Source organism: Bombus pyrosoma, linkage group LG13 (genome assembly GCF_014825855.1).
Source record: "Bombus pyrosoma isolate SC7728 linkage group LG13, ASM1482585v1, whole genome shotgun sequence".
In the NCBI taxonomy this organism is placed as follows: Eukaryota; Metazoa; Arthropoda; class Insecta; order Hymenoptera; family Apidae; genus Bombus; species Bombus pyrosoma.
Window position 1 is genome coordinate 156448 of NC_057782.1, and position 15812 is coordinate 172259.

At 38.8% G+C, this 15812-nt stretch overlaps 1 protein-coding gene and 1 non-coding gene across 3 annotated transcripts in view; one reads left to right on the forward strand and one right to left on the reverse strand.

The window, feature by feature from the left end:
* Window positions 1–829: 829 nt before the first annotated feature.
* On the reverse strand, window positions 830–903 carry Trnai-aau. The gene has a single exon. It is a non-coding gene; the product is annotated as a tRNA-Ile (tRNA).
* A 7930-nt stretch (window positions 904–8833) lies between these two features.
* LOC122574179 overlaps window positions 8834–15812 on the forward strand; it is a 55292-nt gene continuing 48313 nt past the window's right edge. For both annotated transcript variants that reach the window (XM_043741431.1, XM_043741432.1), the window contains exon 1: window positions 8834–8961. The gene's annotated coding sequence lies outside the window, so the exon portion shown is untranslated. The remainder of the gene's footprint in view (window positions 8962–15812) is intronic.

Sequence of the window (15812 nt, forward strand, 5' to 3'; positions counted from 1 at the left end):
TCACCCGTAAGCGACCAGTGGTGGGACGACTAACATCCAGCAAGAGTTTTCCTCTGCGACAGGGTCATCACCGAACTTTACTTGTTTCTTATCATGAGATCAGTCAACATCTCTAGACTGGTTCATCGTCCTCAGATTAATCAACATCTATTCTTCACTATTGTCATCTTTAGATCAGGCGTCTGTTTAACTTATATCTATACGCACCGAGCGTAACTGTATATGTCTATAAATTGTTGGAATAAAGTGTAAATTGTAACCTGTTACCTCAGTGTTATAATCAATTCATATATTATTCTAGCCGAAATAGGGGATTGATCATTTCGTGGCGTCCTGTTTCGGCGTCGATTCTATATAATCGTAACGGGAATTTACGACTCCCGTTGGCATACTTCCTCGCGATCGCGTTTCTTCGCAGACAGTCGAACAAGTAATGTGAGCGCGACGTCTCGCCTCGGGCGACCGTGCCATTCCTGAAGTATATAACTCACACTGGCTTCGCTCATATTTTATCCACTTCCCAGCCCCCACCTACCCAGGGAACGGCGCGCATAGATGGTCGGCGCGCGACTTGGAAAAACCCTGCCCTCACCTTACGGGTCATTGGACAAGTTGAACCTACCCTCTCGGGCGGCAGCTCGCTTAGCCGGTGCCACGCGATGTACGCACCGCGCCGCACCGTTACCAGCGGGGGCCACGAGGAGGCGGAGCTGCCAGCTTATAAGCTCGGTCCCAGCAGGTTGGCCATCAGGCCGATTATAACCTGCACCGTCACAGCACTTATTTTCATGGGTGCCGCCTGTACCGACGGTCGCAGGGGAAAATAATTTGGCCCATGAGGGGATCGAACCCGCGACCTTCGCGTTATTAGCACGACGCTCTAACCAACTGAGCTAATGGACCGCTGTGTGGACAGTCGAACGCTAGATTATTATCTAGGTAAATGACAAACTGTCTGAATTTTCGCCTCTATTTTTCTATCATCACCGAAATCCTGCAGGGAGGACCACCGAGTGTGCATGGAGTCTTTAACTTCATTGTACATCCGCTTGCGTGAGTCTATGGGGGCTGGCAAACCCACGTTCCCGAAGCCAGGGGGGGCCGTTGGGACAAGCGTCCCACTTACGTGAATCCCCTATGTACACCGCAGGGACATCTACGTGGCCTTGGCTAGTAGCGCACCCACGATCCCGAAGCCAAGGGTGGGACCGTCGGATTAAGTCGCAGGAACGGACCATCGGCGTTGACCAATGTCTGTTCCTTGAGGCCCTCACTTACGTGAGTCCCATTCGGAATTGTTCAACTCGGTTAGCAGGATCTCCGACCGGCAGTGACACCGATAGTTCCACAAATGACTAAAGTTGGGACCACGGGGTTCGAGTAAAGCCCGGAGGGAGTTGCGACCCTTCAACTCGGCCAATTTTGATTGGACTCGTGGGGGTAGTGGTTGATGGCCATGTGCTGGCAAGACGGCTGATTTAAAGCTCTCCCGAATGGCCGTCGGCGGGTGAGCAGCGTCCCAACTGCTCCGGAACTGTCCTGGAGAGACGGTAGGGCTAGGAAAGAGCCCCGTTCGACCTGACGCGTGAAAGCCCCTGCAGGCCTAACTAATCCAGGTAGCAAGATACTGAGTACCGAGTGCGCTAGTTGGGCGTATCTCCAACCCCTATGACCTTAGAGGTGCCCGGGTTCGGTATGACCACGACGAAACGATAAACTCGCCGAAACAGGGGATTAATGCCCAGAGGCACCAGATTCGAAGGCGTGGGTACGAGATGTGGTGATATCGTTTCACGAAAGGTCGGTGTGCGCACCAACAAGCCGTTGGGACACGGTAGGCTCGCTCGCTTATCGAATGCCGCAAGTCTTCACTGGACCCGGTTGTTTCGGTGAGTACTTGCAAAAGATCGTAGCCGAGACGATGCCATGAGTGCGGCACTGAATTCGACTCTATGCAGCACGAACTGGAGGAGTGTCCCGTCTTCGCGGAGCAAAGACATGGCTGGACCTCTTGTTTCCTGCCGTCGTGAACACCATGCTCCACGACGAGATTTCGTGGGACACCACAGTCTCCTTCAGCGAGGCCGCCATTTCACGAAAGGAAGCAACAGAGCGGTACTGGAAACATATCGACATCGCCTGAAAAGAGAGGAGAGCGAGAGGTGTCGAAGGATGCGCACTATAGCCGCTAATGCATAGAACCTTCCAGACTGTTCCGCAAGAGGGTTCCAAACTATTATGCTTTCATCCAAAGACAGGAAACATGTTTTTCGAGTTTATAAAGTTTAGAATTTTTCCGCGAAATATATTTGTCTTATTTTATCCAATATTTCATGGCAATATTTATGCTTTCCCGGTCCTTTATCATTGCCATTATTTCTCATTTCTGTCGTGTCGGTATATCCCAATTTTTTCTCTTCTTCCATATGTTGAGATCGTTATCTTACTAATGATGATATAAATCCGTTTCTTTTGCAAATAGATTTCCATAATTCTTCTCCATTGAATAATTCAATACTGGACATCTATACCTGGACATGTATATCTATGTTCGGAAATATATGTAATCCCAGAGGGGGACATCAACTTCAAACCATTCTTCAAAAGAAGTTTCTTCATTGTCTAGAATTGCTTATTATTGTTATTTGAGAGAAAGATGGGACTGTGGCTACATTGGGACTTATTATTATATTATATAGGTAGGTGTTACATCACGGAGACGTAGAATCAAATGGATGTGGTGGGAGTAGCTCTGTAGGAAGTCAATAGGGGCCGTATAGTCCGCGGGTCGCCAGTTATCTAGAGTTATCTGGTAATAAAAATGTTTCCTAGAATTAACACTAATCCGATTTGAATTCCCTTGAGATCAAAAATTACATTACTATCTATAGGGATATGTTCTAGAATTCCTTCTCTTCCAATAAAATTTTCCTGACGTTTAAAATCGGCAAGGAAAGAAAGAAATCATTTGCGGAAAATTTGGCGGAGTAATGTGGCTATCGGTAATGAACCAGTTCTTAGACTGATTAATTTCGTATTCTATTATAATAAAACTTTCTGCAGAATTCACATCCGCTTTATTCCGCTATATCTCAGGAAGCTATATATAACCTTTTTATTACAATACCAATTCTTTCTGCATTTAACTTGAGACAGGATCCTGTGATGTGGCGCGAATAATTATGGGTTCAGGTCATTTTGCGATCCGACTGTGAAGTTTAAAGAATTTTCCAGTCAATCTTGTGAAATACTTCAATAAGGATGACTCCTATTAATTTTCCAAACTACCGTGCTTCAGCGTGATCTAATTTTTCACAAACTGTGTATTCAACTACTTTTGAGGGAAAGGAGTTTCCATTTCTTTTTAGACAATTTTTCTTCAAAAGTCCTGGTTCTTTGCAATTAAAATATGTTACATTACTAACATTGCTTGTAACCAGTACTCTATCTTTGATCCGAGAACTTCTCAACTCATTACAAAACTGGGAGCCTCTATTCATTTTTCATTTTTCACTTTTCATTTTGCATTCGCGATCCCACCCCGATGGTTTCTCCCTCCATGCTTATGCTCAATCCGGGCGGAGGAGCCCATAGCCTGTTCTTGTCATAGAACCAGATGGCCTCAGACTTCACAGGGGAGACTCTTAGGCCCAGTCCGCGCACCGCACGTATCGCACAGGCCGTTGCGACTTCGCCGATGCGCAACATCTCGTGCCACCCGCGACCCCCGACCAGGACCAAAGTGTCGTCAGCGTAACACACCATGGCCGCGCCCGGAGGCAGCCGGCAGCGCGAGACCTCGTCGTACGTGATGATCCTGCTGGCGTAGCATACCCACCTGTCGTCGAGGTAGGCGCGGATCAGCCGAACGAGGTAGCTGGGAACCTCGAAGTGTTCCAGGGCCGCCACTATCTTGTCCCATGATATGGAGTTGAACGCGTTGACGATGTCCAGAGATACCGCCAACGCCACGCCGCCAGGGGAAATCGTGTCTTCTGTGCGTGCCCGCACGCGCCTGATCGCGTCGATCGTTGAGCGCCCTTTCCGGAAGCCGTACTGGCTTTCATGCCAGCTCGGCGGCGACGACTCTCTCGAGGATCTTGCCGACCTCGTCCAGCAGGCATATCGAGCGATACGTCGACAGCGAATTCATCGGTCGGCCCTCTTTACGGAGCAAAACCAGCCTCGCTGTCCGCCATGCCCGGGGGTAGACTCCCTTTTTCAGACATTTTGCGTAGAGGCGCCGAAGTTTGGGAGCCATGATTCCCATTATTTCCCCCCAGATCCGGCCCGGGATTCCGTCTGGGCTCGGCGCCACATCGCGGGAGGCAATTCTTTTGGTCGCCTCCCACAGTTCTTCCTCCGTAACTTCCCAGTCGTCTGTCCACTCCCCGGTCCAGGTTGTGTCCTGCAGCTGTTCTGCCGCACTGTCCTCTTGTGGCGGGAAGAGCGTCTCAACGATCTGCTGCAACAACTGCCATCTCCGTCGCTAGCGGTCGCGGCAGAAGCGCGGGTCGTCGCGCGCAGTGGGAGGATACGACCGCGGAGGATTCGGACTCCGCATTGCTGCCGGCTCCTGATAAAAGGAACAAGAGGGGCGCGGGACGTGGGGCGGATATCGATACCAGTACCGACACGGAGGCCGCAGCTGTGGCCGCCTCCGTCTCCCCCGCCGGCCTCGAGCCGCTAGAGTCGGTGGCAGAGCAGTCGCGCGCAAGGATCGGCTACACGACCGCCGACTTCTGGGCTGAGATCATGAGGGAGATGGAGGTGATCGAAAGGATCGCCTTCATCTCCAGGAACCTGAAGGGGACGTGCGTAAGGCGGTTAAGGTTGGCTTCGCGGAGGGTCAGAACGTCTAGCGCTGAGCTTCTGCAGCGCACGGTCGCCACCTCCGCCGTCGCTTCGACGATAGCCGACCTTTGTCGCCTTTGCATCCGCGACGGCGACGTTGGCGAGGACGATACGCGGAGTGATGATACGAGGATCGAGTCGATCTCCAAACAGGTGATTATGGAAGACGCGGAACAGATCCGCGTCAGGAACAGGAGGACGGCGCATTCCTGCGGAGGAAGGTGCGCTATCTGGAGAGCGAGGTCAACCGCCCCCAAGAGACGGTGAAGCGGCTGACAAAGGAATGCTCGGAGAGGGCAATAATAGGAGGAACCTCCGACGGTGGAAGACAAGCGGTGGAAGACAAGCGGTGGAAGACAAGCGGAATTCCACCACGAGAGGGACGAAGGCAAATGCTCCCGGGCCCCAACGGGCCGAGCGATTATGTGACACCCTCCCCCGCCGCCCCAGCACTCTCGGCCAGCATCTGGCCGTTTCCGCTGTTCCGGAGGAACTGTCACAATTCAGTGCACAGAGGGACCGCAGTGATAATAAGAAACGACATAAAACACCACTTACACAGCCAAGTTAGAAGGAAATATGCCCAAGCAACCACCGTTACAGTACAAACTAGCAGCAACCACTTCCAGTTGTCAGCAGTATATGTACAACCGCGACACAAAATTACATCACAAACTTTCAACACTTAGGTGACAAGTATATCGCAGCGGGAGACTACAACTCAAAGCACACACTATGGGGATCAAGAATTACTTCACCTCGAGGTAGAACCCTGGAAAAATACATTAGAAACAATAACCTCAATATATTACCCACAGGAAGACCGACATACTGGCCGACAGACCTGAGCAGAATACCTAATCTACTAGATTTTGCAATTACAAAGGGACTAAACGCAAGTAAGCTAAAAATAGCACCCAGTCTAGAGCTTAGTTCCGATCATACACCCATAATAATTACATAAAGAAGCAAACCAATACTTTATAACAATCCAGATACACTATGCAGTAACATCACCAAATAGCAACCATTTAAAGAAATAATCGAGAGTAAGATCAACTGCAACATCCCATTAAAAACACCCGAATACATCGAACAGGCAGTAACAACATTTACAGAAACTATTCAAGAAGCAGCATAGGCAACGACTATACCTGAAGCAACCAAAAGACAAACAAAAATAATTCCGCCAGACATCCTTGAAAAAATTAAAGAAAAAAGAAAAGCGAAAACAAAATGGCAAAAACGTAGATCATTTGAAAACAAAAAACACCTAAACAAACTTGCAAAAGAAATAAAAAATAAAATAAAAGAGCACAACAATAACGAATTCATAAAGTTCATAGAGACACTCTCTGCATACGAGAACTCCAACTACTCCCTATGGAAAGCCACGAAAAAAATAAAGAAGCCAATTAAACTAGCCCCAGCAATCAGAAAAGCACATAACACATGGGCGAGAAGCAACGAAGAGCAAGCTGAAGAATTTTCCAAGCACCTATGCAACACATTTACACCACATAATATCAACAACAGCAACGTCAAATGTCATACAGACGAGGATGCGCTAACCACTAGTACCTCAACTGACAAGCAATACACCATACCTAAATCAACAGCACAAGAAATTAGAAACATAATCGAAAAACAAAAAAAAATAAAGCACCAGGAATCGGCCTAATCAATGGTAAAATCTTGAAAAACCTTCAAAAGCGATACAACTAATGACAATAATATACAATGCAATACTAAGAGTCCAACACTATCCTAAACTATGGAAACTAGCACAGATCATAATGCTACCTAAACCAGGCAAAGACCCACACCAAACAACATCTTACAGACCAATATCGCTACTTCCTGTGTTTTCCAAAATACTAGAAAAAATAATATACGCCCGCCTAAAACCAATAATTGAGAAGGAAAAATTAATACCAGATCACCAATTTGGATTCAGAAACAAACACTCCACGATAGAGCAAATGCACAGACTCATTAATGAAATAATACTAGCATTAGAAAACAAACAATACTGTACAGTCCTCTTTATAGACATCGAGAAAGCATTTGACAAAATAAACCACGAAAGCCTGCTACAAACAATCAGAAAACAATTCCCGGAGCAAATATACCAATTAATAAAATCCTACTTAAGCGGCAGAACCTTCGTAATAAAAATCAAGGACACATACTCTGAAGTTAAAGACATCAAGAGGTTCCGCAAGGAAGCGTCCTAGGACCAATACTATACACATTATACACGGCCAACATACCAACAACTACCAATAGCAAAATACTGACATTCGCGGGCGACACAGCTGTACTAGTCAGGCACACTGACCTAGAAACAGCAGTCACATTACTACAAGAACACATCGCAAAAATGCAACCATATTACATTCACATTGCGAAAACAGATTCCACCAAACATCCTACTGAACGGCACGCACGTAACACAAACAAGACAAGTCAAATACCTAGGACTCCACATAAATACACAACTCACGTTGAAACAGTATATTAAATCAATAATAGACAAAATACAGACAACAAGGAGACAAATGCATTGGCTAACGAGTCGAAAATCCAAACTAAGCATAGAAAATAAATTAAAAATATACAAAACAAACATAAAACCAATCTGGACATACGGAATACCACTTTGGGGGACAGCAGCAATGAGCCATATAAACAAAATAGGGACATTACAAGCAAAAATTCTTAGAACAATAGTAAACGCCTCATGGTACGTTAGAAATGAGGATATTCGGAAGGACCTGGGAATACCAACGGTCAAGGAGGAGATTAGCAGATACGCGGAAAAATACAAGGAAAAAATAGCAACACACCCAAACCGGCTGGCTGCGGAAACGATCAACACAAGCATAGAAAGAAGACTAAAAAGGAAACACCTAGCAGATCTCACAAAGGATATAACCTAACAAACACGAAGATGGTACCCCGCTGGGGGTAACCATTCACATGCTATGTATATTTAAGCTATAATATTTTATCAAATGTCCCACTGGACAAATTGTAAAATTTCAATAAATAATAAAAAAATGTCCTACTGGACAAATTGTAAAATTTAAACAAATAATAAAAAAATGTCCAAACTGGACAAATTGTGAATGTAAATTATTAAATAAAAAAAAGGTTTTTTTCGAAAAAAAAGTTTCGAATTAGCTACAAAATTGCAACGTTCGAAATTGCCAAAAAATGTTTCTTTCGATAAGAAGTTAAGGTTAATAGTACTGTAGCTGATGTCAAGATAAGATTAATAATCTACAATGCGATGATCTTCGAGTGACCTTAAATTCAGAAATCTTGAATTCATTGCATTTCATCATTTTGATTTATTAAGCTGTTATGTCACGTGTCTAATAGTAGTGCACTATAATTTAGTGCATCACTAAATTGCAATAGTTTAGATTACCAGAAAACCTCTTATTCAACCAAAAATCAGTTACTGCAACTTTTTTACATAGAATTATATAAATGCATGTAGCCATTTTTTAAGGAGGTTTCAAGAGATTATACGCAAATGTGTTGAATGGCAGTGCTTAAACGCTAAAGATAATTATTTATTGCTCTTTATCTTGAAATCAATTATTTGGAAATAATTTATTTCTGAAGTAAGATTTTGAAATTTCTTTGCAAATAACTTCATTTTCAAATAAATTTGCTTGTTATTTTATTTTAAGCAATTATTTCTCCTTTTTATTTATTAGTTTTAAATATATTATTTTACAAATAAAAAGTGCTTAAACCTATTGTGGGAGTACTTTCCCCTCTTATTGTTGTAACGCAATTTGAAAGTTAGAACCGACTGAAAGGGGCAAAGAAAGAACGAAGAAACTGTTTTGGTGAATATACGGTAATATAAGATATCTATATCATTGGGGAAGCTAGGACTTGCGCGTTGGTTGATGTTCTGTTTTACTTCCTTGTCGACAACGTACAGTTATCAGTCACGTGGAGAACATCCGCGGCTTCGGTTCGTTTCTCTGATTCTTTCTTTCGTGTTATGTTTAACGACAAGTGACATCGATTGATTCAAGAAAAGAAGAAATTGTGGCACCCAACAACCGGCAGAATCTGACGAAAGTAAGAAGCAATTCAAATTGATGAGCTCATAATATCCATAATAGTCCATGTTCGTTTTTTTCTAGAAAAGCACGCGAATCGTCTAATATTTCTAATTTCTTCGTTAGATATATCAATATTTTTCAATCATTCTATATATTATGCAATTGATATGAGTGTAACTATTTATATTTCAGAAGAATTATAATTAATTAAATAATGAAGTTGTAGATTTTTCGGCAATATCTATTTTTATAGACAAAACAAGTTAATGATCATTATAAATAATGATAATAAAACAAGAGATGAATTATTTTTTTATAATATCGATTTCATCATGTGAGCTTCACTTCCGAATACTATTGTAGAATCTCTTATTATCTAAAAAGTCAAATTTAGCAAGGATTTTTTTTTATGGGCATCTTAATTCTTCACTGTTTTATTAATTTTACTTTTGTGTGGATTTCATGTATCAACGTTTGTTCATATTGCACATTTTTAATGTTATTTGTCGCGTATTTTGAAGTATTTGATAACGGACAATGGTATTCAACTGTTTTAATTTACATATTTTAAAGTGTAAAGGCTATATTGTAAATATATAAAGAAGCACCGTGACTGAAATGTACCTTTATCTCGAAATTTTATATTTCGAACAAATAGTAAGAGTGATACGGGGATAAACAAAATATAGTTCAATTATTTAATAGTAATTTGTCAATTGTCAAATACATTTTATACGTCTCTTTTTGTATGCAAGATATGTAATTTATATCGTGACACTTGTCTAATGATTATGCGAACAACGGAAAACAAAGAAGCCTTTGAAAGAAGAGGTTTTAGCTTAATACGCAATAAGAAGGAACTTAAAACGAGAACCCCATTCGTGTATTGATATTCATATGTAGTTCTATTTTTATTTTATCTAAATATCGTAGTAAAAGTTATGCATTGGATTTGTAAATTTTGATTAAAGTAAAATTGTTAAATCGCATTGTGTTTGCTTTGACACAGAGCAATTTAGTTCGAAATTTAAATTTCAATTATGAAATATTTTTAAAGATACGTAATACTAAACGATTTATATTTTTCATGAATATTATTAGTTCAATTCCTGTTACAGAGATTTTAATGTAAAGATTATCTTGAATAGGCAGAGAGATGCATTTACATATTCGTATTAATGAATCGGAACATTCGTGATATGGTTTCCACAAAATGCTATTATTTCTATAGTTCTATAATGCTTTCTTAAAATATTTTTCCTCCATTGAACTTGATTTTTATCAATCTTGAAAGGAAAATATTTTAGAGGATAATAATAAAGGTAAAATAATGGAATTTCAACAATTAACGTGTGTCTACAAATATTTAATCGAAACTCATTCAATATTATTAAGCTCCGATATATTATTTTTTTTCCTTTTGCCTAAAATTAGTACTATTGAAAACATTTTGTAAGATAAAAATTAGCGTTGAGTGTATGATAAATATTATAAATTCCTATATTCCTATACAGTTTATTTATTAAACATATATAAGAGTACACTTCCTTTTTGAATGACTTGTTTATAGTCGCATATTACAATAAGTTATAATTCAACTAAGATCATAGGTTGAGTTTTATAGTTTCTGAAAAAAAATATATCGGTCTTAAAATTTCTGGCAATTTTATAAGACAAGATTTAGATAAGATTGTCTTTTATAAGACAAGAATTAATACCAAAGTATATTATAAGACATTAATTTGGAACTAATTTATTTAACATCCAAGATATTTAGTTTCGTACTTCTTATCGGTGACTGGAGTACGTTTGAACGATACAAAACTGTTCCTGGAAACATTCTTCTTTCCTTAGGGAATATTCTAGTACTCTCGGATATTCTAATTTTCTACAAGACAAATGGACAATTCTACACTCGAAGGAAGTTTTGCTACTTTTGTATAATCGCGCTGCTAGGCAATTGTAAAGAAAGAAACATTAACATGAAATATTTCACAGAGGAATACATCAATAAAGATATGGAAAATAAAAAGCTTTGTTACAAAAGACCATCTTTGTAGAAAAGGAATAATTGTATAACAAAAAGTGTCCGAAATTTAAAATCATATCATGCTTTACCACGACCCATCCTTGGCTATTCTGTTTCATGTCGCTTACTTATTTCTGAGTGAGAAAATCTTACAATAATTTAAAAATTCGATTCTTAAAATTTAAATCATGAAAATTTCATCGAAATCGATTAACGTTGCAATGAGTTACAAACGGATAAAAATGATGAAAATCGCAGTTTTTCTTCGCTTCGAAATCCACATATATTTTTCCTTTCAAATAATTCTGTTATTAGATATAGGGCTATGAAGACAGAATCTAAAATTTTAAGTGAAACTAATTGTTATAATTACTCATTATAAAACATCAAAGACGAGATTTTGCAATATTTTTACAATCGAACTCTATCATAAAAACATAATTATTATTACATTTTATTAAGGTGAATTCTATAATGAACGTTTGAGAAAGTCGTTTCTTTATTACATTTTCTACAAGAATATAATTTCAAAAGTATGTGTGCAAAATCTTATGCGTGCACTTCTAATATTAACTAGAATATCCTGTTAAATAAATATATGCTTGTAAAATATGAATATGTAGTCAACTGTTTCGCCTTCGTTTTAGTGAGACCCATACTAACGCAACAATGAAACTTTTTTTATCTGAAATCTTTTCTTAATACAATATTCATCGACACATTGACGAGATTTTATAATCGGGCAATGCGACAGTATCCACATACTTTTATATAAAATTTACTGTAAACTAAAACTTTATAACAATATCGAGTTTGATCTCATTTTTAAAATGTCTATACAGGGTCCATCACTTCGATCATTGCGCAAGTAATGATTTTAATGAAAAATGTTTCAAATAAAAGTTGGATGATTTCGAAGAGGATATAATTTGACATAATTAGAGCTTTTGTAGGGCAATGCGTAGAGGATATATGATGATCAACCTTATTTTTTTTTAATTCTTTCGAATATCCTACGTTAGAAAGTGTTAAGATAGCATATTAAAATTCGTAAGATATTTTAAATTGAAATCTTTCTTTTCCTTCTCTATACTTCTCTACGTCTATCGCTATCGGTAAGATATAAAGAACATGGAAAATCTGTTCCCTGAATGTTTTACAACTGTGTCGAATATTCATTGATGAAGTAGTGTAAGTATGTGTATACTTCTGTAATCTTTTGTTTTAGTTTTTACTATTTTTTATAATTTTCTTCCTTTCATTATAATTGTCTTCTATAATTTTTTCAATTTCAATATAATTATGTGTGCATAATTTCTTAATAAATACCTAAATCCTACCGAATAACGTTATTATTGCTCCATTTTCACTAGCATCCATAAGCTACAAGCAATTGTACAGAATACAGATAAACTGAAACTTGTATTATCAGCATAGCAAGAAAATTTTTGTTATTATTGTCGATTATATATAAATAAAGTCGTTAAACATCTGTAACTTTAAAAATTGTAAAAATTCGAACAGTTTGTTGTACTACGTGATTATAATACGCTATGTCTTTTTAGTTTTTCTTCGAGTAACCAAAATTGATACTCAACACGTAGCACTTAGCAGTCTTATGAGTGTGAATATGCGGCGAGCCGTACAGACGATCTATGACCGCAATGACGATTTCTGTTAAGTGTTTGGAAGAATTGTTTTATTTTAAAAAGTTCTCCTCACTAACATAATCATTGGAAAGAACTGCCTTTTTATGGAACTAAATATCATTGACAATGTCATCTTTACTAAATATAGGAAATTTGCAGGATTAAAGAAGCGTAATTTTCATAATATTATAGAACATTACTTTTTAACAAACTATTTTCCATAAACATTTTAGTAATTATAAAATTATAATATATTACATCAATTAAATTATAGTAACTATGAAAGAGAAAATTACTTACATTCGGACATTATTGTGTATAGAATATTATTACTGGCTAAACTTTACTTCATAGGACCAAAAGATATTGACATTTTTGTGTGCAATCCAATTGTTTTCGATGCGTAAAATCTGAAAATGCAGGTTTGAAGTTGCTAAATCCAGAGATTGAAAAATTATATCTATGTAACACTAAGGATTTTTAGGATGTTTTACACTTTACTTTGGACGCCACATTGGCTATTATTCATGTTTCGCTTAATAAGTGGACTGTACAAGTGACATGTAATTGGTCCGCACAAATGAGCAGTCACAACAAGTTCTCGACTTCTGCTTACCTTCTTAAATAACGTGCTGTCTTTGAATCACTTCCACCCACAATACCAAATCAATATTGTTATGATAATAAAAACGATGCCAAAAAAGTTCGCACAGGAACTACTTCTCCCCCTTATTTTGTTAGCTGATCGCCAATTGGATTCTATCCTTTATTATAGTTATAACTTTTAAACTAATGAATTCGGCAACTTAGAATTTACAATTTTACATTTAACGCATCAAAAACTACAAGATCGCACATAAAAGAGTCGATTGTGTTTGGTTCTCTAAAATAAAGTTCAACCTTATTATTTATTATATATTTATACAAAGTATCTGCGGTAACTCTGTACAGCTATTTACATACTGATTTCCTAATGTATTACGGATAAAAAAATATTTTATATGAAGAAGGCGAATGCTTTTACATAATTATTTTCCGAACTAAGAATGTTAAGTTCGTTTTTCTACATGGAACTATATATTTTTCTTCAAATCGTTTCATAATGTTTCCTAAGACGAATTCATTAACTTTTCATTTGTATGACCAATTTCAATTAATTTTTGAGATATTGAGCTTACAAATTTACGGATTTTTACGCAAGAAATTCGGCTGGAATAGGAAGTACGATTGGGTTATGTTCGCCTGGTAAGTAACCTTATTCGCACGATAAGTTCCACATGTAAAACATTGCCTTTTGAAACAGATACGAATAAATAAATATATACCATGACATAATTTAGATTTTCATGCCTATCTCTCAATCCCTTAATAATGCAAGTCAGAAATCCGAGGTGTTAGTTTTTAACGTAATTCAATTGGAATTGAATACCACGTTTAGACTCATCGGGCTCCACTACGTGTCGCGTCAGTTAGAATTCCGAAAAGCATTATTTTGTTGATCAGGCACTATTTTGAATATTCTTAAGAAATGTTAGAAACAGCAGTAAGTTTGTGATATAATCAAGCGTTGTGTATTTTCAGTTCTATTAATTGCTCATTAAGAAATTTCTTTGGCAGCCTGGTCTGTAGCACACATGTGGTACTTAAAAATTTTATTTGTTAGAGGTCGGTCACTGTTGATTTTTTTAATATTGTACTTTAACACTTTTGACGTATAATATTTCGAAAAGTTCGCTTGTATCTGATTATCGCCAACAACACGATAACAATGTTGTGTTTGGTTTTACTTTAAACAGGGAAATCTCACTAATATGTTAATGAAATTTTTATAAACAGAAAATTTGATATAGGAAAGTCTTATCGTTGCAATAGTGTTGTCTCACTGATACAGAAGCAAAAACGGACCCCACTATGAGGCCATGCTGTTGGCACGTAAAAATAAAAAAGAAATTTAAGAAAAAAAGAAACTTTATTTTTTCCTTGTTTGCTCATCATACTTCCGAGCTCTAGGCGTGACTGTTCAAGACTGACTTGGATGATTTTAGGGGGAGTATTTAAATTCTTTTATTTCTGGAAGTGGGAAAAGGCTTCGATTATATTTCTGAGAACGGATAGAGTGACCGGATATTATCCCGATGGTCGCTCATGCTAAGGCGCTTGGAATTTCGCTATCTTATCGCTTTGTTTAGTCGGATTTCGTCTGTGACATTGTCACACCGTCTCAAGTAGCTGGATCATGTTAATGTTTATTTTAGCATGGCACTGTCGCTGATGATCAGGCTTATAAATCTTTCTCATAATAATTACCATACGGCAGATCTGTTATTTTTTTCTACTTGCACAGCTCCGTCATCGATCCTTTTCTATTTCGCGTCGGAAGCTGTGAATGTGTCACGACCGGCACACTTCATAACCGATGAGCTGATGACGGAGATAAAGATGTGGCGGCACTCGGCGACAATGTATATCGCCGAAGCGAAGTGCCTAATGAGCCATCAATATCCTAACGGTCCTTACACCAAATGTTCGAGAAGAAGGCGTACGTGGTAACGGTCGCGGACGCCTAACAAACGCGTGGATAGTGGGGATATTGAGGGGTGACAAAGGAAAAAGAGTCCGATCGAAAGTCAAGTTGTAAGAGCTTCAGTCTTGGAAAGTCACGGCTGGAGTTTGGAAGTAAACTGTCGTTAGTGTAAACAAAGTGTTAAAAAATAAACTCTCTTTTTTATTTTCATCTTCGATTTCTTTTTTTTATTTCACGTGACAGATGCATAGACACTGTCGCATCATTGTGCGATCGATTGTTTTCCGAGCGATCGGTTTATCGGCTATGCACCGTGCAGCTATGTAGGAACTAGGGTTGCACGAATGAGTCGCGGGCAATGCGTATCACTCGTATGAATCGGAATACCTGCCTCAGACGCAGCCGCGTACGATGGTACGGCCGAGGAAATTTCACCTTTACCCACCACAACCGCTGCTGTGTCTCCCTATTGTTTAGATAAGGGACGTTGTGAATAAATGGCATTGCTGTCTCCTATACGCTGTTTAGGAAATTTTAAGCGATGGGGCAGAATATTCTGCTTTTATAACATACATATGATGCTGCAAAATTTTTCCATTCGCTATTCCAAACGATTGGAGACTTTTTCATATAATTTTTAGAGGTTAGTTGAGCAATATTAGAAG